The sequence below is a fragment of the Euprymna scolopes genome, chromosome 15 (assembly GCF_053919585.1).
Source record: "Euprymna scolopes isolate OS-2025 chromosome 15, ASM5391958v1, whole genome shotgun sequence".
NCBI lineage: Eukaryota > Metazoa > Mollusca > Cephalopoda > Sepiida > Sepiolidae > Euprymna > Euprymna scolopes.
The window spans coordinates 73,801,207-73,827,298 of NC_136496.1; the positions used below are offsets into that span (position 1 = coordinate 73,801,207).

The 26,092-nt window shown below is 36.3% G+C and overlaps 1 long non-coding RNA gene and 1 pseudogene across 1 annotated transcript in view; one reads left to right on the forward strand and one right to left on the reverse strand.

Annotated features, from left to right (window-relative positions):
* Positions 1-26,092, reverse strand: part of LOC145293907 (uncharacterized) — a 352,532-nt gene that overhangs the window by 23,897 nt on the left and 302,543 nt on the right. The window lies entirely within an intron of this gene.
* Positions 25,370-25,487, forward strand: LOC145294270 (5S ribosomal RNA; annotated as a pseudogene).

Sequence of the window (26,092 nt, forward strand, 5' to 3'; positions counted from 1 at the left end):
ATTATTAAAATCAACACTTGTAGAGATATTGGTCCTTTGCGGATACATCGTGTTAAAATACACATACGTTTAACGAGAGGAGTAGAAAAATTCTATTAGAAAAAAAAAAGAGTATAACCAGGGCTACGTGTACAAGAAGTTACGTTATAGATAGGAAGTTTAAAGTGACACGTAGCAATGAAGAGGGAAATTCTTTTTTTTTGTTGACCTTTGACAGAAGAATGGGAATTTCACACAATGTTAAAAAAAATAAAACATTAAAGAGCATGACGTCATTGATGAATTATGTTGCTGACGTGTTGGTACTTATCCAATTTACGACTCAATCTCTGGCAACTTTGCGTTGGCAGGTTACGTAAACAGTCGAAAGATGTCGAAGTGATTATCCAATCAGCTTCCCGAAGACGAAGAGTTTCAACGCAAGCATGTAATTAAATGAACCAATAAAACCAAAAATGACTTTCAACACGTTATATCAATGTGCACCCTTCTTATTTCATTTTAATAATGCCTTCTAGATAGAAAGCCATTCTAAACATGGGAAAGGGAAGTAAGCCGCATTTTAAATTAATCGTTTTGTAGTCTTTGCTTGGCCATCTTTCAGTTGCTTACAAAACCTATCGGATGACGCTGACGCGAAATCGCAGGATATCGGGTCGTATATTACATAATATCGATTGTAAGCTGAATAAGTACCGGCGTTTATGTTTTATATCATTACGTCATGTCAGCTATTAGGCAGTCTTAAGACACAGAAGATTCGACTTCTACATCACCATTGCAACCACTTTTACAACTACATGTCACTGTCCAATGCGCCAACTACTTACATTATGTCAAAGAGACGAACAGTTGTTTCTGATGATGAAGAGAACAACAGGTTATCTGTATGTTAGAAGACGCTTATCACAAACGGTAATATTACAAAAGAAAACAGATGGAGCTCGTCTCACCCTTGCTTAATGATATCAAAGTTTAGAAAATTAAGTTAACTTGAAACGCATATTATTTCTAAATATCTGTGACCTACGTAGGTAAGTAATTATATATCTACTATTATCTCTATTTCTATCTCTATCTCTATTATTATATAAAAATAACTTTGTGTGTGTGTGTGTGTGTGTGTGTGTGTTTGCGTCCGTTTGCGTGTAGATATGAGAATGTTCCTTCCTCATAGGTTCCAAAACGGCTGAGCATACATTTGCAAATTTTACACAAACCTAATTTATATGTCTGGCAGTGTTCTTAGATATGTCTGTGCATAAATTCTCCCGATAAGTATCGAAAAAAAAATCAGATCTTAAAAATAGCTTTCCTCTCTTATAGATAAAGAAAATAAAGTAAAAGTATTTTATGCTACCCCTGACAAGGGAGATAATAAAATTTTAGCAAATCGTTTCCTCTTAAAAATCACACACATTTATTATAATCTTGATATATAGCTTAGTGGTAGGTCATTCGACTACTGATAAAATGATCCCCTGTTCAAGCCAGGGGGTACCTCACCATTTTATTTTAATTTTTTCTTATTAATGAGGTCAATTTGCAATAAAAGAAGAGGCACGATTTAAAATTGCCGCACATTATTTCTTCGTTTGCATATTTTAAAACTAAACATTAACCAGAAGTGACTTTTCCAGGGCATTCATCTTTAAGACCAAATATCAACTAACGTGAACAAACACAGACGGAATTTGATGAACAACATCATCATTATTATTTTTATTTTATTATTTTTTTGCGAATTAATCCACCGGGCAAATTATTCCTCCTAATATATAGTAATCAATAAAGGATTGATTCTATAGTGCATACGCAATCTGCATAAATTAATATATCATGTTTAAGCGTATTGTACGACCGGGCAATGCCTCGCTGCTAGCTAGTATATATGTCCAAAGGCGTAATGCAACTAAATAATGCGTTTAAAATCTTTATTCCGATCAATGATTTAGATTTAAAAAATGTCTAAACTTTTAGACTTAAGTGTCAGAGGTCTTAAGAAGTCATTGAAATTCAGGGAATGCAAGAAGAATGTTTAAATATTTGTCAGTTAACAAATTTTTGAATGAAATCCATATGATAAAATAGAGGCAGTAGTTTTTACCCAACGGGCACGGGTATGTATTATATAAATATATTGATTGCAGTTTAGGATTTTAGAAACGATGAAGTCTTTACTTGCGACTTTCGAAATGTAGTCCATAAATGGCGTCAAGAATTATCGCTTCTTTTTTTCCCGCCAAGCACTTGAGCAATAATTTTCATAATAAAAACTGAAGGGGGGGGGAGGATCCATTTTGAATTGCAACACTGTAACAGCTGCGTGGGCAGCTTCTCTCTCTTTCTCCCCTCTCTCTATTTTAATCTCACTCTTTATTTTTCCCCTCCCCTCTTTTTCTCCCTTCCCTCTTTCTTTCTTCCCTCCCATTCTTTCTCTCTCTTCCTTATCTCTTTCTCTCTCTTCTCTCTTTCTATTTTTCTGCCCTCTTTTTTTCGTTACTCTCCATCTCTCTTTCTATCCCCCTCTTTCTTTCTCTGTCTTTTCCTCTTTTCCTTTCCAGTTCTCTTCCTACTTATCTCCTTATCTCCCTCTGTCTATGTTTTTCCATTTCTTTCTCTATATCTCTATTTCTCCTTATATATATATATATATATATATATATATATATATATATATATATATATATATATATATATATATAAATATATATATATATATATATATATATATATATATATCACACACTCTTTTTCCATCACTCTAACTATATCTTTATCTCTTCTCCCGCCTTGTATTTCGCTCTTTCTCTCTTTCTCTTTTTCTTTCTCTCACTCTTTCTCTCTCTCTCTATGTATATATATATATATGTTTCTATTTCTATCCTTATGTCCCTCCTATCTTTCTCTTTATCTATTTCTCCCTCATCCACCTCTCTCTCACTATCACTCTCTCTATTTTCTTCTCTTTTTCGTCGTCTTACTTTTTCTCTCTCTCTCTCTCTATCCATTTCGCTCTTTCCTATCTCGCTCTCTTTATTTATCTATCTGCCTCTATCTTTCCCCGTTCTATCCCTTTCTCTTTCCATCTCTTATTCATTCTAGTGGCTCAATATCTCATTTCAGAATCATGTAATTGCACGCGCCTTGCAAATAATAACTCTCATCTCTTGGCGTTCGTGAGAAATTCACCACCGTTGCTGTCACGGATGTCGTGGGAAGCAAATTCGTTTTCTTTTTCCAATATGGATAGAAATAAAGTCAACGACTAAGATCTTTAGAAACATTCCTCACTTTAATGTTGCCCGATAACCTCTTCGTTTTAAGGGCCCTTCTCTTTTTTTTTGTTGCGTTTTTAAAATATTTGATTGATTATATAATGATTTATTTTAAACATGGGATTTAAACGGATATTTTGTTTCACCGAACATTACCATTTTAAGCGCCATTTTGTTTTGTGTGTCCATTTTTAAAAATGTCAGATTTTGATTCATTTCATTATCTCATTTTTGTTTTGTTCCCAATTTCTTCTTCTTCTTCTTCTTCTTCTTCTTCTTCTTCTTCTCTATTATCTGTCAATATTTTAAATTTCTTTTTGTCATATCACACCCGCCTTTATTCCTAATATAATCTTATATTTCATGCTATAATAAATGATTTAGTGAAGTTCCATAATGAAATAAAAGAAATGTACTTTTAAAGATTATTTTTCCACTTAGCGCAAAGCAATATTGTTCTCTAAAAAATAGAGTCCTCTTATGCTACCAAGTAGTATAACATAATGTGTAAAAACAAAAGAAGAAAAACAACATGCATAGCGTTATAAATTCTCGATATCGTCAGCAGCGACTTTGTTAGCGCCGATGTAATCATGGAAAAGAGCGATTTACAGTTGGAGATGAATTAGCGTTGGGGATTTCGAATCTCAGCCTGGATAAAATTGCTACGTCTAGTCACACTGGAAAGTCGTGATACAACGAATGCCTGTGGATGACTATATTTTGTTTATATGAGCACATATATGTAAATATTAAAATAATTGAATTGTATCACTTGTTTTTGACTGGTCTAGACACTTCAAATTGATTATTAAGTCATTCAAATTTGCGCCCAAATACAAATTTTCTGTACAATCCTCTTCTTTGCGAATCCTGAATATAAAAGACGTATTCTTCTCCACTTCTAAGAAATAGGAGGTGACGATGGCCAAATGGTTAATGACACGGACTGACAAACTGAGTGTGCTAAGTTCGAATCCAGTTCGTTTCACAGAAATACTTTCACGTATGGATATTTGCGACCTCCACGTAGTTCTTTCTGTAAGTACTCGATGTCTTCCTAAAAAGAATTCTAACTAGAAAGATATCGGGGAAACGAATGCCAACAATACACTCATCTCATTCATACGAAATGAATGAATTAATGATTCTCAACAACAATAATTTAATTACTAATAATAAGCCACGGAGCCTGAATGATGTTGGTTTTCCTAAAACCTGACACAAAGGCTAAGGGAAATTGGAATTAAAGAGAAACTTGAGATCATACAAGAAAGGGCAATGATGAAACCAACCTACTAATGCATGCCAATAATAATCATCTAATTCATGCGAAATGAATAAATAAATAAATAATGCTTAACAACAACAGCAGCATAGAAGAAATACAAGTGCCGCTCGTACGTTAAACCATTGGAGAACAATCTGCATCCAAGGAATTATAACCGATGAGTGCAGTTACATTTTATTTGCAAAATAATTCCTCATATTTATTTCCAATATATACCGTATCTCTTGAAAGATTATAGTGATTATTTTATTTATAGAAATTTTTTTATCTACATATTTGCAAAATATGTTTCGGTCACAGATATAGGATGCCAGGCCTTTTTAAGCTAAACGTCCTTTCTTTATTTTTTCTCGGTCTTAATTATTGTCATTTGTCTTAATACATGCAAAACTTCATATGCCTATACTAATTTCGAATAGTTAAAGCAGTTTAAGGTGAAATTCTATTGGTTTTACAAATTTAAAGAAAAAAATCGTATTCCTTTTTTTTTTTAATTTCTTTTTTCATGTGAGAGTAATACGACCAAAATTCACTGAAATATTCTACGTTAACCATACTGGAGAATAGTTAGCTTTAAAAGTAATGTTCACAACGTTGCAATCGTAAATCAACTTTTTACGACAGTTTGAAATTTCATTTAGAAACGAACGGGCAAAAAGAAAACAGCAACCCCCCCCAAAAAAAACCCATTCAAACAAAAAAACAAACAAAAACAAACAAACAAAAAACAAGCTATAATCGATAATGATAAGGATTTCTACTTTTATAAAGATTTTCTACATTCTGTTATTGTGTTACGAAATTCAAATTTTAAAGAAAAAGGTCACTTGTAAAATTTAATTTACCAAAACAAACAAAAACAAAAAAAAAACAAAACAAAAAACAAACAAAAACAACCCCCCAAAACAAAACAAACAAACAAACAAACAAACAAACAAAAAACTCTAAATTCTCCAAAATTATTCGTTTTGTTTTGTATTTTAATAATAAATAAATACACTCGTTTATTATTATTATTTTTTTTTTAATTTTTTTTTTTTTACAAAGTTTAAAAAATAATAAATGGAACAGTCTTTAAGAATTTGCCAAAAATAATCGCGACTAAGTCGTTTTATTGTTTATTTAAAAAAAACCCATCAATTTTGCACTTACGGACTCAGTAGATCGCCCGTATAAGAGGGAATATTTGATAAAAATCAGGAGTTTTCCTTAGTAAATATCTTTTTTTGCATGAACTTAAAAAGATATTTGCCAAAATAAGCTCTCAAAACTTCTGAGTAAATCTGTTTTATTGTTTATTCAAAGATTGTTTTACAATATTTTACTCTGACGGACCCAGTTGATTGCTTGTGTCGAAGTTGCTTTAATCAGCAGCAGCGGCAATTAGTCGTACATTGACCGTACATAAATTTTAGTCGTACATATTTAGTAAAACCGGTAAATAGGAATAATTATGTTTTCGACGATTGAAAGACCCCGGAGCAGCTAATTTCTATAATTTATATCTAAATTGATTAGAGAAAATCTTACTAACCACTTAGTTATTCTGTTTTTTTTTTCTACACATACATTTTTTGGTAGAACACCTCCACTGATGAAATTGAAATCGTGATAAAATATTCGATGGTCTGCATGTACTGCCCTTGTTGATCCATATTTCCGCCAGAGGTCGTTAGTTGTGTTATCTCTCAAACAAGATTGCGCGTGGCTTTTTCTTCGATAAATTCTCCGATAATATTTGATTTTCTTAAATAAAAAAAAAACTACTTGATCGATTTACGTGATTTTTGGAATATGACATTTTCATGCAGTAACAAGTACGTACATTATAAAGATTTTTTTTCAGACTTTTATTGTATAAAAGATTTGTTGTGGCCCATCTATAGACTTGCACCGAAATTTCTGGGAAAGTAAAAATATCATTAAAAAAAGTACTGCAAAAGGACTCTTTGAAGAAACTTTCATGAAGGTCTATTTGTTGTAAATAAAAAATGTCATAACATCAAGCAACTACTTAACCACCAGAGCTGAGATAATTAATTAGTTTAAAATCGGAAAGAGGGAACGACACAAAACCCCTAATAAATCGAAACGGAACTGTTCTAGTCCAGCGATTTCCACCCCCCCTTTTTTATATGATGGCACACTATTGAGATTTTAAAATTTTCGTGACACACCTATCATGAAAATAAATATATTCTACAGCGGGGCCTGTGGAGATTCCACAGGAAATGTATTATATTGATGTTGGCATTCTGTAGATGTTCAGTGTAAATAGATATGCTCTGATATTATTGTATATCTTTGGTAAAAACTGCAGAAATATTTATTTAAAGGACGCCCGGCGTAGCCCGATCGTAAAGTACGCTTAAATATGATATTTTAATTCTTGCAGATTTCGTATATATTATTATAAAGTTAATATTATCGATTTTTATATATCATAAATTTGCGATTTAAAAAAATAATATCCATATTACTTGGGTGCATCAGTTTGAATTGAAACCGAAACCAAAAGTCATATATATATATATATATATATATATATATATATATATATATATATATATATATATATATATATATATATACATAGGGTGACCCTCTAAAGAAAGACAAAAGCTAAATGGAGGCCATCTAGAACATATGCTGTAGAACGGAGAAATATATATATATATATATATATATATATATATATATATATATATATATATTCGAAACCGAAACCAAAACTTATGAAGAATTCTTGATAAAATTATTTATAAAAAATAGATTACTGGAGTGCTATCAGCTATAATCGAAACCAAAACTTACGAAGAATTCTTGGCAAAATTATTTATTACAAAAAATGGAAGTCCATAGCAATTAAACGACAGTCACTCGGATTTAAGCGTGACACACAAAATAAATAACCCACACGCCATCCTATTAATATATGGATAAGAAAACAGATTATATAAGGACAATTTTTATTCACATGAAATACTTTTTTGTCTTATAGTCTGTGTATTTAGAAATCTTTTTGTTATCGGAATTGGATCTGAATTATTCAGCTCCGATGCCGATTTTCGATACGTTGGAAGACTCTCGATATTGCGATTAATCGTCCCATCACTAACATAAACCATAAAAAAATCACATATTTGTATGCGCAAAATATCAAAATTTCAGAAATTCGGCGATTTTGAATTGAACAGTGCCATCATGATTAAGAAATTAAATGAACAAAATTAAATTAAATGGCTTCTAACTATTATCTCTTCGCGGCACATCAATAATCATTCCGTGGCACACTAACGTGCCTCGGTACAACGATTGAGAATCACTATTCTTCTCAATAAAGCTCAATAGCACGCATATTTCAGCCTTCTTTTATTAATTGATCTCATTCGACTCGCGTTTTTCACTGATTGGGATCGAACAATGCATTCCTGCGTGTGCAAGGGCTGCTTTGTTTAGCTTTTTCTCCTCATCTGCGTTTATTGGCTAAACTTAACGATCCCCGTTTCTTTGGAAGCGTGGTTATTTGCCATACGCCGCACACGATTCCTTTTCGACGCACACGAAACCTTGACATACGCCGGCTTGATCGATCGAAACTAAATGAAATTTATGTCAGCTGTCGCTTAAAAGTGCGTTGTCCTTTCGAAAATTGCTAGAATACTTGCGTTGCGACGATAAATTATCCGGTCGAGGTTGGCGCAAGATCCGACAAAGACCCCCGGCGACGCGCTAAGGGAGATTGCATGCAGCGCCACCTAGTGTCAGTTTAATCATCTGCCCTGATTGCTTCCCCTATCGGATTGCAATATGGACACGGGAGTAAAAAGATGGCGACTGCTTACCCACTAGACAGTTGAGACCCAGTGTTTGGCGAGAGAAAACGCGGTGGCAGCGAGTAAATTACGGATTTTGACGGAATCGCCCGATCGAGCTGACACAGGTTTAATTTAATCAGGAGCAGCAGAAGAGCTGCGGAGTTTATAGTTACGTTTCGGAAGCAAATGATTGACGGCTCTCTTGGCAGAAGAAGAAGAAGAAGAAGAAGAAGAAGAAAAGAGAGATTGCTGATATTTGCAGACGGAAGAAATAGCTTCTAGCATAATGGGGAAGAACTAGCAGTGTTCGGATTAATTTCTTCTTTTGATGCCCTCGGTTATCTTGTCTATTGTTATGTATGACTGAAGGGGAGAGGGTGGGGGGACCGAGAGATACCAAAGTCTATGATTGGTCGAACAAGATCATGTGTCAGATTTCTCTTCTTTCACGGCACATCAACACGTTTTGATTTATTTAATGACAAAACACAATGCCCATTTTCAAATAATTATTATATGCTATTAATAAAACACAAGTTGCTGATTTAATAATAGCTGAAAGGAAATTGTGACTTAATGCTTTTCGCAACTATATTAGTGAGCAAATGAGCACAATCGATCATATGGTATTCGAATTAAAACATCAATTTCATAGTCTATCATTATAGTCATTTGGCTGAGAAGCGCAGTATTCTCCCTGAGTGCGACGAGTCGGTTTCCTTCAAATGGGAAGGAAGTTTCTTGGGAATATCAAATTTACTTATATCTGTATATCTCGGTCCGGGTAGATAACATACAGCACCTAGTATTCCTAAATAGTCACCCATCTGGTACTAACCAGGGTAAACGTGGCTTTTCTTCAGGTCGAGTTATTATTAGGGCCATCACAACAGCATATTCTTTTCATGGTTTTGAATCTCGAGTATATATCGAACGCAGTTAATCAACCGAGAACCACATCACTATATATAAAAGCATATAAGATATCAACGGATACACACTCAAGAGTTAAAACAATGAAAAGAATATGCTGTTGTCCTAGTCCTAGTTATAATGCACTTTCAGTTACCGGTTTGCACAAATGCTTTACTACCCATAACATAAGTATGGATGATATGATTATGCAACACTTATGACAATTTTTAGCATCACCATGGCGTTTTATACTTCAGGTCTCATTATGACGTAACTAAAAAGCATGACTTGGTGGGGGTGGGCAACGATGTGATTTTCAGGTATGTGTGGACGAAATTAAGTTAACTACTGTACATTGGGGTAATTGCGCCAAATCCGGGGGCAATTGCGCCAACTAAAAAAAAAGTGCTCAATGTGCGTAGTTGCCAAAAGAGCACCTTTAGCTAGTTGGCGCAATTACTCCGAACTTGGCGCAATTACCCCAAAGTACCGCATATGTTAGAATACTTAGAATACCATTCTGAAATATACTCGAACATAAGAAGGTATGCTAAAAGAGAAATAAATGAAAAAAAAATTATTGTGGAGGCTAATTAATTATCAAGCAAAACAAAGAGGTCATCAAGATGCCCGGGAAAAAATATGATCCACATTGACCTTTTATCTTTTTACCGATCCAAATGACTTCCGGTATTGAAGCACCCCGGATGTAAACGGCGTTACTTCATTATGTTCATTTACTGAATCTATTACGCATATATTGCCTATTTTCGTTAGATTACGTTTATTTAATTTATGTGAAAATTCATATTTTTAACTGTGTTAACATTCATTCATTTTCTTTTTCATTCATTTATTTTGATTGATCATATTTATAAAATATTTTATTTTCAGTATTAATTATTTCTGTAAAAATATTTCTGCAAATAAATATATTTTCTATAAAATGTATAATTATTCAGCTCGGATGGTTGACCACTTCTTTGTTTATCACAGATTCCAGCAACTTACTCATAACGCACAGGAGACTGATTGGTCTGTACTGAGAGGGAGATGATCGATCGCCAGAATTTTTAAATACAGGCTAGACTGATGAAGTTTTTCAAAGTGTTGGGAACCCTGCAACCTCTCTCCCACAGAAGAGACGTTGCGAGCCTATCCTTGTTTTATCGTTATTTCCATGGCAGGTGCTCGTCTGAACTCCAATCTCTGGTCCCCCCTCGCCAGTCTTTCACGAAAAACATCCGTCTAGCTGAATCCACTGTGAAAAATTTCCCCCACTCTGTATCTGTTCCTAAATCAAAACGTAGATTCAATGAACAAAGCTTCTTTCTTAGAACTGCACGCCAGTGGAACTCTGTTCCGTCTGCCTGCTTCCCACCGGACTGCAACTTGGATGTCTTCAAGTCCAACGTTAACAAATTCCTAATGAACCGCCCCCTTAAGTAAACACTTCATCAAATCTCAACACTAACGTAATGTACTTGCAATAACCCTTATCCCTGAGTGGCTTCCGGGCCTTGATAAGTGGTGATCACTGTGTAAAAGAAAAGAAAAAAAAGCATTTCTCTTAAAGGCAATGTTTAAACAGCTTTATAAGTATGGGAGCTAGTTCCGTTTGAAATCTTTTGAGCACTATTTTTTTGGAATGCCGTTGCTTTACTAGAATTAGGGTTTTTTTAATAAATTTGGCAATATTACGTACAGAAATGTGTATTTCGCTTAGTGTGTTTACAGTCACAGGAGGGAATACGGGGAGGGTGTAGGCGACCCTGATAGCAAAGGGTATAATTTTCTGCAAACTTCTTGATGCTGATGAGATTACCTCATGTCTATTGATGATAGTAGGGATAGAGGACACGCTTCTGTCCAGGACCCTGTTTGTTATTCACCAAAACTGGTGGGAGCCAAGCAGCTGCTCTGCTACTTTAAACTTGACATACTGAGCATACGAATCCCTTGCATTTTTTAAATTACTATTTTACAATGGTTGCTGGCAATCCTAAAGCTAGCTTTAGTTTCACGACATCTATTACGCTGGAAACAATAGAAATAGTCATTTCTGTGCGCAATGGCGGCGGCGCATTCTGGAGTGAATTCCGATGAGTTTTAAAACCGGAAGTCGTTTGGGTCTGTAAATACGCTAAATCGTCCATATTTATGCTTGGAATAAAAAAGCGTAACTATTGAATAAAGATGCATACATTTTGAATAAAGGTAAAAATTTTCTTTGAAATAAAATTCAAGATGCATGTGTGTAGATACAAGATAGTTGATTTGCAGTAAGCGTATTTAAAATAGATTACAGAAGAGAAGGAGGAGACGGAAGAGGAAGAAGGAGTGAATAAAATTAAGTTCAGAAATAGCATCAGAACAACCTTGAGCAATGCAAACAAAGGAGCTAGGGGGTGTTGCGCTGGAGGGCGTCCATAATGGGAGGTTTTTAAGCAAGTGGGAGGCACGATAGGGGAAGGAACCGATCGAGCGGAAGTAAAAAAGGAGAGAAATGGAGAGACAAAGAGGGAGAAGTGAAAAAGAGAGAATGAAGCTAAAGGAAACCGGAAGTAAGCCAGAACTGGTTCGGGAGGGACGGAGAGTAAGGTTATGATGAAAAAGGATACGTTGAAGTGAATCACGTGACCGTGGACGAGGTAGGGCTCGTGTTTTCTTTTGAAAGCTAGCGAAATCAACAAAGTCGAGATGAATGGAAGGATAGAATCTTCACTATCCAATTAACCGGCAATTTAACTATTAAAATAAAATAATAAAAAAAAACTTTTACGTCGTACTTCGACCGGAACTCTGCTCTCTTGAAATATCTCTTTGCTCTACCTGGCGTGTCAGGAAATCACTACAAGTCAATTACTCAAACCAAAATTCTCCAGCGTGTGTTATAGAGTCGTCCGCAGTAGAAATAGACAACGTATCACGTTCTATATTTATCAGCGGAACCCATGGAAATTTCACAACCGTTTTCTCCATCTTTTGGCACGAGTCATTGTTAATTATAGTATTTCTCTTTAAATAATACATATTTGTTAAATATAATCGTTTTGAGAAAAAACGCCGCTAAAAATTATTGTCATCATTAGTTAAAATTTCTTTAAATAAATAAAATGTCAATTTAAAAAATATTAACAATTTGTAACAGTTAGAAATACATTAAACATATTCAAATAAAATGTTTGTATCGATAACAGTTATGAATATATACATCTTTGATGTACATACAGGAGGTTTCTAAATTTTTGAGAGAGTCCCTTTTACACATTCGTTGCGCAGGCTGTTTACGTGCTGGTCTTTATTTCGCAGCATATTTTTTCGTTGTTCATGACTCAACGTGATCCCTTCGTGGTCGTTGACCTTCTGTTTAACTTGAGACAAGTAAAACTACTGGTGCTTGGAAACACAATAAAAACTTGCTGAGATTTCAAAGGTTATATGTAGAGAGAAAAGGTTTGCTCATGAATGAGGAGAAATCACATAGCTAACTACTCGTTTACTTATTTAGTTTTCTTAGTCATAAGGATGGAAATTGAAAGACACAGACGGGGAGGCATCGAGATGAACTTCGCTTAGATTCCTTCTATATTTTTAGACGCATCTCGTCTATACCGCTTCCAACGAGAGACTTACTTTTAAAAATAATTTTGTTTCTCGTCACGAAGGCGTGACGTCATTACCTCATATATTTCGACACTTGTACTTCTAGTGTTGGCATTTATTTGCTCCCCCACCGAGCAAATTAGGTACAAGGCCGATTTTTAATGTGAGGAGTGAAGGGAGGGGGAAGGGAAAAAGGGGACCAGCTCCCGAGAGGTGGGAAATGGGAGCTGGTTAAAGGTCAGGTATGTGGGATTGCCCCCACATCTGGTCTTTGCTTGCAGTATCTGTCGGTCAGATACTACACTTTGATCTTGTCGCCCGGGCCCCGGAGGGCTGTATTTATTTATTTGCTTCCCCACTGAGCAAATTAGGCACAAGGCCGTTTTTTAATGTGGAGAGAGAGGGAGGGGGGAGGGAAAGGGGGATCCTGCTCCCGAGAGGTGGGAAATGGGAGCTGGATAGTAACTGTGGTTGTAGGGTGATCCCTACCTTGACCAAGTTCAGATATGTGGGGTTACCCCCACATATGGTCTTTGCTAGTCATAGCTGGTCTTTGCTTGCAGCATCTGCCGGAACAGATACTACACTTTGAGATATTAAATCTTTTATTCATGTTAAAAAAATACAGAAAAAAAAATCAACGATTAACAAAAAACTTAGGCACATGGCCAACTCAAAAGGGGGGATTTTGGGGGTCGTTGGTCATCCTTGTCACTCCAGAACTAAACAAAGTCAAAAGTTTCTCCCAGCTAGTATCTTCTTTCACCATAATACCGCATTCACCCTTTCATATTGGGGGACGTCCTAGTAACTCCCAATTTTTAAAACATTTTTTATTGACGTGTAAAAACAAAAAAGATAACAATAAAATGGTAACAATAATTCATTTGTGTCGAGGGAGGGGGAAGAAAAAACAAAAGGTGATTAGTAGGACCCTCCCAACCCCGTCTAGTTGATAGACTGCCCGTTCCACTAGGTTTGTAAAAGGAACCTCGCTTCTGCGGGTCAGTCTCTAGGTGGGGATGCCCTCTAGATGGGGGTGAATGGAGAAAAGAAAATTTTGTGGGTAAGGGATGGAGGTTAGTTTGTATTTCTTTTTCTCCAAGATGGGTAAAATTTAGAGGAAGGGTGAAAACAGATACTACACTTTGATCTTGTCGCCCGGGCCCCGGAGGGCTCTAGTGTGTTTTGTCTAGAAGGCAACTTTTGTCCCTCGCTTCAATTACGCCACCTGAAGGTTATCTTGACATGTAGCAATGTGACACTTGCCAAAATTCATACTAGTTAACTTAATCTTTACTTACTGGTGTAGGGTCACAATATAAAACCTACCGAAACAATTAAAAAAAAATTGTTCGCATTCAGATTGCTCATTTTCATGGGAGCTGTATTTTACCTATATTTAGAACCAACCTTGTCTCTCACTCTGCCTTCGTCGAGGTATGTAAATACAACGCGGTCGTATTAATAACAAAGCTTTTTGGTGACGTTTCCTCCTACTAAGTCGAACTAGTTGCTGCATTCGAAATTCGCATCCATGATGTAAACGTCAGAAGCTTATGCACGGTTCGTTTAATGACTGCATTATAACCACAAAACGTCGTAGGTCATGCTGGCCGTAACCCGCGAGAATCTCCTTTACTATCCAAAAACTCTATATTTTGTTTATTTTGCATTGGAACTGTATTAATAGAACATTTTAGAAAATTGCTAGCAAGTAAATAAGCACAAAATAATGACAAAACAAAAACAAAAAACAAAAAAATAAACAAACAAAAAAACAAGCAAACAAAAACAAAAAAAAACAAAAAAACAAACAAAAACACAAACAAAAAACAAACGAAAAAAAACAAAAGCAAAAAACAAAACAAACAAAACAAACAAACAAACAAACAAACAAAAACGAACCCTACCTATTGCAAACTCTATGAAAGGTTCCTTTTTCTTTTTAGTCGTTCCTACTTGGAAAACCTATACGTTAAATGATGTAACCTTGTCCCCGGGCGTCGCACCTCCAATGCGGCATTTCTGGATTATATTTAGGTGTGGGTTTAACGGTTCAGCAGCCATTAAGTAAAGTATGTACGAACCCAGCCCTAAAGAATAAGGACAAAGTTAATTATTCCATTTAGTATTCTAGGAATGCGAGATTGTGTCCCTCTGTCGCCTCTCCCAAAGAGTGTGCTCTATGAGTGTAGACATTATATTTTCTAAATTTTCAATTATTTTACATGCATTTTTCCATATATATATATATATATATATATATATATATATATATATATATATATATATATATATATATATATATATAAAGAGAGAGAGAGAGATGTGTGGGAGAGCTTACTAAATATTTTTTTTATCTATGTGTCTTATTCTCTTCATAGCTATCTATAATCTGACACGTATTTATGTCTTTCTTGCGTTTATAATTCTGTGTCTTCCTCTTTCTTTCTGTCTTTGTTTCTCTCTCTCCCTCTTTCTCTATATATACATACACACACATACACACACATACATATAATACAATCTGGCCTTTCTCCTCTTCTGATGAGAAACATTTAGCTTCGAAATGCAATGGCCTAAAGATTTCTTTTTTTAATCATACCCTTAACTTTTCCTTATTGTTCTGATGATATAGTAAAGTTATGCATAACTTTTATTCCTCATCTTTCATTCAATATTATATATGTGTGTGTGTGTGTGCGCGTGTGTGCGTGCGTGTGTGTATGTGTGTGTACGTGCGTGTGTGTGTGTGTTTAAATATGCATTCATATAATATCTATGCAATAATAAATAAAACTGATAAATATACAAATAATCTTAAAACAAACCTATCCAAGATTGTAAAAGCTCTACACGATTAAGTGGATCAATTAATATGAGAAAAAAAAAGAAAAAAAAGAGAATTCAAATTATTACAATGATGTTGATCTACCTAAAATTCCGGTACACATTGAAGATTGAAAATGTGTTTTATATGCACACATGCATACACGAGCCTGTACACATATTTCTCGTAACCTAACCATGTTCAGCCACTTCCCTATATTTCTCTCTTCCCCTCCTCTCTCTCTTCCTTACTTCCTCTCTGTCTGTCTGTCTGCCTGTCTGCCTCTCTCTCTCTCTCTCTCTCTCTCTCTCTCTCTCTCTCAAACGTTGCAAGCAACGCTTTATTTTATTTGTAATTCTAGATACCAACCAGCACGAACAAGCTTCACAAAAATATTCACCGGCAGCCATATTGGATAATAGATCGCTTGTTAACTCGAAACTGACGTTCAATAATTTCAATCGTAAATCGCCTTTTACGACTTACGTGACTGCAAAACGAAAAACGAAAAAAAAAAAAAATCTCCCGCCAAAAATAAATAATAGACAGAACTATGCACTGCTAAATAATTCAGTTATAGACTTGAGAAAGCCTATCGTTCCAAAGCATTCTTATTTTATCTTGCACATTTGTGCCTTGGGCCAATTTCATTGAATCAGTAATGTTGGCCCTCTTATATTATTTATCAAAATATATTGAAACAATGATTCTGGCACCGTTATCATTTTCTGTTCTGTTAAGCACCAGATTCCAGTAACCGGAATGCACAATCAGAGTAAATGGTTCCATACTTGCAGTTATATATTGGGACTCTATGTCAGTAGTAGATGTTAGATTAACTAGTATGAATTTCGGAAGGGTTACATTAAGTACATGCCAGCGCAGCCTGTTGGCAAAGGGAAATAGACCAAGTGCACCTAGCACGACTGATGCGAGAGTTCAAAAGCCAACTCTCGATGAAAATCACTAGAAATACAGGTATCGAACCATTAGATAGAAATTATATCGCGTGTTCGGTGCACAGGACACAGTGTCTAACAGTCGAATAAATTCAAAACAAGGTGTACGACAATGTAGAAATTTAAATGAATATTTCCTCGAGACTGCTCGTTCCTTGACCATTTTAAAGGCTAGATAAAAAATTTAAGTGAGAATGAATTAATTTTAGCTTTTTGTATTCTATTCCTCTCACGAACAAACGTTTTTTCCCCAATAAAACCTTTAAAACCGCAATAAGTCTCCATTGTTCGATGCATGAGTTTTATTCGTCCAAGTTGAAACAGCCGATCAACAGCCACTGGACATCGCAAACATACAGGGAACGGCTTACAAGGAAAAACAACGACCGCGCACGTATGTGAAAAAACGATTTATTTATTTATTATCCTCATCTTCTATAGTTGCTGTTTCACGACGTTTCGGCCACGATTCCTCTGGCCGTCGTCAGGTTGTTAACCGTGACGAGATAGGAATGCTGAATCTTCAACTGTATCTTCAGTAATTACTGCCTTCCATAGTTGTTGTCAGCTCACCACGTTTTGGCCAACTAATCCTCTGGCCGGCTTTGGGTAGGATTGAAACCGCTATCTTCAGACAATGCTCACCTGGAACTGTAGATGCCAGAGGATTGTAGTGTTGGGGCGATTAAACGGAATCGGAATCGGGAACCAGAAAAATCAGAACGTTTTGGGGGTATCGGAATCGATATGGGAATCTGAAAATTGTACCTATTTTCCGATGTCAAAAACGATTCTTTTAATTAATTAAAAAAAATTGTTGTTGTTTAAAACTTATTTTCCATTGCTGCAGCTTATGATGAAATAATAAATATTTATTAATTTTAAACTACCAGTAAAACTAAAATCTATAGATCACCCCCCCCTCATGTGTTTTTTTTATGTTTGCGAAAATATATGCACATCTTACATGCTTTTTCTTTTATTGTCATCCGGAAATTTACAACTCTGTAGTAAATAATTTCGAAATTTTATAAGAATCGGAATCAGCAATTGTATCGGGATCGGGGAAAAAATGGAATCGTCCCATCACTAATAGATATACAAAAAATAAATACATGTTTTTTTTTTTATTATAGAAATATGTATGTTCGGATGATAAGACTCTCGTCTACGTGTAAGACTGTCTGGGGCAGAGGTCAGTCTGTTCTTAATCAAATATTTGTGGGCCATTGCCGATCAATAACAGTGCAACGCCGGCGAGATTTTACACTTGAATAGCTTCCAAAGGCAGCCATTAAGCAGGCATCCAGAGAAATTGCATGAGAACTGAAGCCGACGTCGTTGTCGTCACGAATCAGTGGAACTCTTTTGTCGAAGAAGAGTCAAAAAGTGGAGTAGGAAGTTCCGGCACGCCATGGTTGACAAACGATTCATCAAATCACGTGAACGCCCCCCCCCCCTCACTTTTTGTTAGCTTTACACGCGTGTGTAATAATCACTTTTTTTTGTGTCTAGACTAGAGGTTCTCCAACTCGGATAACTCGTCTAAATGATGATGATGGTGGTGATGATAGTGGTGGTGATGATGATGGTGGTGATAACGAAAAGAGAAACAAAATATAAGAAGAGATTTTTTTTTTTTAGATGCGTCCATTCGATCTGGGCGGACAAACAGAGCCTATTATAGAGGTGTGTGGATGCATTCAACAAACGCTATGTCGACAAAAATGCTATTTCAAACGTAAGTGTGACAGAAAAAAAATTCATTAGAAAAAGACATGGAGATGTCACTTCACATGGAAATTATAAAATTTGAAAGCAAGAAGATAAGAAGAGAGAGAGAGAGAGAGAGAGAAGAAAGAGAGAGTGAGTGGGTAATACAAATGTAAGAAAGAGAGATAGAGAGCGTGGGAGAGAAAGGAACGAAGCAATGCACATGGATTTAAAACAAGAGGATGAAAGAGAGAGAGAGAGAAAAAGAGAGAGAGAGAGTAAACGAGATGATAAAAATTTAAAATAGAAAAAGATAGATATGTATAGATATATGTAATTAAAATTTTTTTTTTCACATGGAAATCACCACTTATCAAGGCCCGGAGACCACTCGGGGATAAGGGTTATTACGCGTACAGTAATCAATGGGACAATATCGGAGTAATCGTTAGTATTGGAGATTTGATAAAGTGTCTTACTTAAGGGGGAGGTTTATCAGGAACTTATTTATGTTGGACTTGAAAACATCCAAGTTGTAGTCAGGTGGGAAACAGGCAGACGGAACAGAGTTCCACAGGCGTGCGCTTCTAAGAAAGAAGCTTTGTTCATGGAATCTACGTTTTGATTTAAGCACAGATAAAGAGCGAGGAAAATTACTGACAGTGGTTTCAGCTAGACGGGTGTTTTTCGTGAAAGATTGGCGAGTGGGGACCAGAGATTAGAGCTCAGACGAGCACTTCCCATGGAAATAACGATAAAAAAATGACAGGTTCGCAACGTCCCTTCTGTGGGAGAGAGGTTGCAGGGAAGAAAAAAGGGCATCCCCTACTAGGCTACAAAATCTATTTTGTACTATGTCAAGGCAGGATATGATGTTTTTAGCAGCTCCTGCCCAGATATGACAGCAGTACTCCATCCTTGGACGTAATTGGCTTTTATATAGATAGAGAATTGTATCAGCAGTGAGATATCTACTGGAGCGGTAGAAGGATCCCACTATTTTTCCAGCGACCTTGGCAACAGATTTGATGTACGTGTTCCATTGCAGATCAGGAGTAAAGGTTAACCCCAGAAGTTTGTCAAAATATGGAGCCTCCCCAAGATGAGAGCCATCCATTTCAATTGATGCCAGATGGGGATCAGAGCGTTGATGGTGTAAGGATATAAGCTTGGCTTTAAATGCATTAAAAGTAACCAGCCACCTCTTTCCCCACTGTACCACGCGCTCAAGATCAGAGGAGAGAGAATCAGAGAGAACTTAGTCATTTACGGCCTTTGATGTGTTGCCATAGATACGTGTCATCAGCATAGATGTCAACGAATGATTTAAGTATGCGTTTTGAGAGATCATTGATGTAGATCAGGAAGAGAGTTGGGCCAAGAATGGACCCTTGAGGGACACCAGCATTAATACCGTGGGCTTCTGATTTCTGCCCATCAACCACTACTCTTATGAGCCTATCAGAGAGAAATGATTTAATAATTGGGAAAAAATTTCCAGTAATACCGTAGCTGGAAATCTTGTGAAGTAGGGTTTTATGCCATACCTTATCGAAGGCGTTTGATGTGTCAAAAGCGATTGCCCTAGAAAGGAAGCCTTTGTCGAGAGATTCACTAATCCTATGAGATATAACCGTTAGCACATCTGCGGTAGATCTTGCAGAACGGAAACCACATTGCATGTCACTAACAAGGTTACTTCTGCTGAGGTGGTTGACTACTTCATTATTTACTATGGATTCCAGCAACTTACTCATGACATACAGGAGATATATTGGTTTGTACTGAGAAGGAGATGACCTGTCACTTGAATTCTTAAATACAGGGCATACTGATGAGGTTTTCCAGAGTGTTGGGAAATACTTCTCCTTAAGACAACGCTTAAACAGTTTTGTAAAGTTTTGTAAGTATGGGGGCAAGTTCTGGTTGAAGCTTTTTTAACACTATAATTGGAATGCCGTCAGGGCCAGTTGCTTTACTGGAATCAAGGTTCTTGATTAGCTTAGCGACATCACGCACAGATATTTGTATGTTGCATAGCGTGTTGTCTGTAATAGGAGGAAATACGGGGAGTTGATGGCCTTGGTCGCGTAGGGTAGACTTAGCTGGAAAGTTCTTGGCAAATAGTTTGGCTTTGTCTGATGCTGACGAGATGACCTCAAGTCCATTGATGATGGTTGGGATAGAACGCACGCTTCTATTCAGGATCCTGTTTGCTATTTGCCAAAACTGGTGGGAACCAAGCTGCTGCGCATATATTTAGGATTTAAAGGACTGAATATATAGCTCTTTTGCATTTTTTATTACTCTTTTACAGTGGTTGCTTGCATTCCTGAAAGCAGCTTTAGTCTAAGTGCATCTATTACGTTGGTAGCTATGGAAAAAGTGATTTCTGTGCGCGATGGCAGCAACACATTCTGGGGAGAACCATAGCTGGCTGTTAGGTTTTTGTTGGAATTTTTTGGATGGTATGAATCGGTCTATACCTACAATTAACCATTCTGTCAGGTCTGATACTATAGAGGACACATCCTTTTTAAACATGGAATGCAGAGGTAGATCTGATATAAATGCACGGAATCTATCCCAGTCAGCCATAGGGTTTCAATATACTGTACGGTGGAGAGGTACCTCTGACGATTTGTTGCATTTCATTTTTATCCTAACTAATACAACCGAGTGGTCGGAAGATCTCAGAGGAGTATCGGCCACTCAGGTGCGTTCGTGAACAATCTGAATGAGGTCATAGGCAATGGAGAAGTCATGACAGAACCTCCCCTCATCATCTGTCTTATTTGAGTGGGTCAGCCATTCCACATAGTGGACATTGACGTCACCACAAATGTGAATGTTAGCCGAAGGTTGAGCAGACTGGATATGGTCAATTTTCTCAGATATGCTCTTAAAGATAGTAACTCCGCTGTTGTGGGGGGGGGCGATAGAGGGAAAATATAAATGCAGTGGTGTAACAAGTGCAACCCGGAAGCACATATAAGGTAAATTAGCGTCTTTTCTGGAGATATGCCTACCACAGGGAAAGCCGTCTTTAATGTAGGCGCATATTCCATGTCCATGGCGATCTTGGGGGTCAGAATTAGATGTTAAGTTAGAGTATCCGTTAATTATGAACTCATCTAGGGAAGTGGTCGGCCCTATTCCAGTTTCGTCTCCTGCAACTGAGTTTCAACCTCTGGAAGTTTGGAATGTAGACCGCTGATGTTAGAGAAGGATACATGGTAGTAGGGGTCTACGTTGGAGGATGGGGTTCTAGGTTTGTTCGTGTTTTTTTATGGAGATAATTCATGTTGAGGTTTTGGGATTTGTGGAACAGGTCGAAAGATTTGGCTAGAGCAGGTTAGAGAGGGAAAGTAATAGAAAAAGATAGGACTTTTTTGCAGCACATGATAAGGTAAAGCCATAACAATTACCCCATAGTATGCCACTGAGAAGCCCCATAAGAAACTACCGCATGGTCCAGAATCCATTCACCAAATGGCAATATAGCAGCCCCTGGAAAGCAGCTTTTTCTTCAGCCTTTATCAGAAGAAGCACTCATTGGAAATGAAGACTTAAGGACAAATAAGGAGAAGCGAGAGTTACTGGAGCTGCCGATAACACATCCACAGTGCATTATCTACTCCCCATTAAAAAAATAAAAATAAATAAAATGGTTAGAGATAAAGAGGTTAGAGATAAAGAGGTCAGAGATAAAGAGGTTAGAAAAAATATTAGGTACGAGGGACTTATTAATACCTACTTAAGATAGAAAAAAATTTGCTCTATTTCAAATTTAGGAAGATGCTTGAATATAGTCTCCCCTCCCATATTAATGCGTAGATTTGAGAACTAACCCTGAAATTGCTTCGTTCACATTAAAACTCGTAAGTCGTACAATATCCAGGAGTTCTAAGAACTATATACTAAAAAAAGCAGGAGAAGAAAATAGCTAATCCCAGCATGTATTTTTGTTTCCGTTTTTACGTTTTCCGAGGTTTCTAAATGATAATAGCTATTCGTTATACCTCCAGACAATATTGTTCATACTTATGCAATCATCAGTGTAAGGGGGGACAATTTCTGCCGGTCATGAAATTTGAACCCAGCTACGTAGCTACTTTTTGCTAAGCCTCCACCACACGGCCACTATATATATATATATATATATATATATATATATGCAGTGAGATGGATAGATAGATAGATAAATAGATTGAATAAGAGAGAGAGAGAGAGAGAGAGAGAGAGAGAGAGAGAGAGAGAGAGAGAGAAATTGTGTGCGTGTGAGACAGATAGGTAGATCAGAAGTGCAATAGACATGAATATGATAGAATTTTAAAGCAAGATTGTAAAGAGAGTGGGCAGAGAGATAGGTTGCGTAGGAAAGCAAGAGAGGGGAACACTATAGGGAGAAACATTGGACTGAACTTGTCTACAGGTATATTTATGGGCCACAATGCCATGATGCGTGTGTGTACGTGTAGATGAAGTACGGGAAAAGGGCGAATTAAGGAAACGGTGATTCTTCATTCATTTCCCGCTCTTGCTTTGTCACAAGAATCGATTTTGTCGGAAGGAAATGAGTAGAATCTCGTAAAGATTGATGATGTATGAAAATATTCATGCAATAAAGATAAATAAATACAATAGAATTGAAATATTAAAAAAAAAAACAACATTGAAAACTGAAGCAAGTAGGAGTAAATTATATGAAACTGTGATGAATGGAATTGTGATGAATGAAATTGTGATGAATGAAATTGTTGAATGAAATCGTGAAAATAGAAATTGTGATGAATGAAATTTTGATGAATGAAATTGTGATGAATGAAACTGTAATGAATGAAATTGTGTTGAATGAAATTGTGATAAATGAAATTGTAAGAATGAAATTGTGAGAATGAAATTGTGATGAATGAAATTGTGATGAATGAAATTGTGAGAATGAAATTGTGTTGAATGAAACTGTAATGAATGAAATTGTGTTGAATGAAATTGTAAGAATGAAATTGTGAGAATGAAATTGTGATGAATGAAATTGTGATGAATGAAATTGTGAGAATGAAATTGTGATGAATGAAACTGTAATGAATGAAATTGTGTTGAATGAAATTGTAAGAATGAAATTGTGAGAATGAAATTGTGATGAATGAAATTGTGATGAATGAAATTGTGAGAATGAAATTGTGATGAATGAAATTGTAAGAATGAAATAGTGATGAATGAAACGAAAACGAAAAAAATGGCTGAGAGTAGGAGGAAAGAAAATGGAAAGATGAGTGAAGTCAGAAGAAGAGTAGATAAGAGAAAGTGGATACGGGTTAGAATGAGTACGGGTAAGAGGATCCCAAAGATTAGGCGGGAGTGAAGCTAAGGCTACGTGTCCGACTGAAGTCGAAGTCGATCCGAAGGCACCCTATTCATTAGCTGCTACACCAAGGTGTAGGGGAGGGCGTCACTCCATTATCAGGATTTCTCCACTTGTTCTTGATTTTCTCCTCCCTTCATAATGCTTTCATTGAATAACGATGTCTTGCCAAACAGTATAATTTTTCTGTCATTTTTCTGTTTAAATATTGTTCTCATACAAAATAACCCATTTCTATCTCCCTTTTACACGAATATAAACGTTTGGGTTTTAATAAAATTCGATGCACCTTTAGAATACAGCACAGCTATTACACTCGCAAATGTACGATTATTTTTAAGTATGACACAATCAAGTATTGAACCCCGATATCTCGGCCCATTCGCGAACACTCTCACCATTAGGGGCCAGTTAGAAAGAGGAGGAGGAATTGTATGATCGACATTTCTACCCTTGTTACCGGTTATAATCGCCTTGCTAGTGTTTGGGGAGAGGAAGATCAGAGGAAAGCATCCCAGTCTCCTTGTATCCATTTAACTGGCTATAAGACTGGACCATGATGCGGTTGGACAATAACATTTCTATGAAATACCGGTTTAGCAGCACCAATCAGCCAAACAGCAGCTTAGTTAACATTACGTGGATTTGCAACAGGTGCAATATCTGCGGAACCAGACGAAAATGTAATGCGTAATTGTCCCCAATGGAAAATGCAATGCCGAGTTCGAATCATCGTGAATCTTGTTTGGTCATTTAGTCACCAATATAAACTATAAAACACGGCTATCTCCGGGCAAAATAACAACTTGTTTTCAACTCGGATTAATATTAAGTTTTATTTAGCACGAACAAGGTATATTGCCATTGCCACCGGAGCATATATAGGTTAATGTAGTAGAAACCAGATTTACAAGAGGTAACCTGGGCGAAGAGTCAAGCAGCACGAATTTTGTTCACATTTCATTTATATCTCTGCATGTTGATAAGGCAGGGGAAACAGGGAGCAGGAAGGGCATTCTAAACGCAAGCGGTAGGAGGGAAGAAGATGCCAGAGTAGAAAAATAGCTGCGTAGACTAGAGATGCAATCATAACACCATGACTTTCATTAAACATGATTTTTTTATGAACAATGGGGATATATGCGTAGCATCTGTATAACATCATTAGACAAAAGCTGAGTTAGTGGACGTTTGTGTCGTTAAGTATTTTTCCCGATATATTTTAACCAGACCAAAGAAATCCTAAAATATACTTCGGTATTGGGATTGAGTAATGTTCGAAAAAAAATTACTTTATCATAATTCTGGTAATTAGCCGCAATTTGTAATTTATACATAAAGTCACTTGTATTTTTTTCTTCTAATTTTCTGTCTATTACTCTCACCCTCTCTAATTCTATTACTTGATCCCCCTCTCTTATTTTATACAGTTTCTATCACCCTCTCTCTGTTTTTTTTTAAATAAATATAATAAATCTATATAAAAAGCAGTAGACATATGTATCTCTGTCTGTGTGAAAATATTTAACTGATAAACTCTGAAACTACTGGTCACATAACACTTAAATTAGCAGGAAACAGCAATCACTCTATATACGACAAAATCACGTTGATACACCAGTTCCCGTTAGATCACCGAAGTTAAGCAAAGTTGAGCCTGGTCAGTACTAAAATGGGTGACCATCTGGGAATTCTATGTGCTGCATGCGCTTGCCGCTTATCTGTGTATTGTTTCCAGTTACCGTAGACTACTCCTGCCTCTGGACTCAATGCTGATTCAGGAGAGGTGTGATTGGAGCCTCACAATTGCATCCCTACATGAGGCGTCCGTTATCTCTTGAGACTGAATGCAGGCATCGAGTAATCATACAGCAAATTCATCCATAGCTTGAACTGGTTTAATTTGAAATCTTTCTTATCTGTCTGTTGATAGCTCAAACGGTAGGGAACCTGGCTGGAGCGCAAAATGTTTTGCTTTTAATTCTAACTGATGGTACACTAGTCATTAAATTTTTTTTTCAAATCAGAACTATATATAAGGAATAGTATAATATTTAATAGAGAATTGGCTCTGTAATAATATGCGAGATCTGGATGAATTAAAATATATTTATACGTATTTTCAGATTGGACGAATCTATGAATAATAGAAGATCGGGATAGCCTATTAAAACAAAGGAAGAGAAAATGAGTGCGTGTGTTTGTGTATGTGCGCGCGCACGTGTGTGTGTGTGTGTGTGTGTGTGAGAGAGAGAGAGAGAGAGAGAGAGAGAGAGAGAGAGAGTGGAAGAGAATAAGAGAAACTAATGGTGAG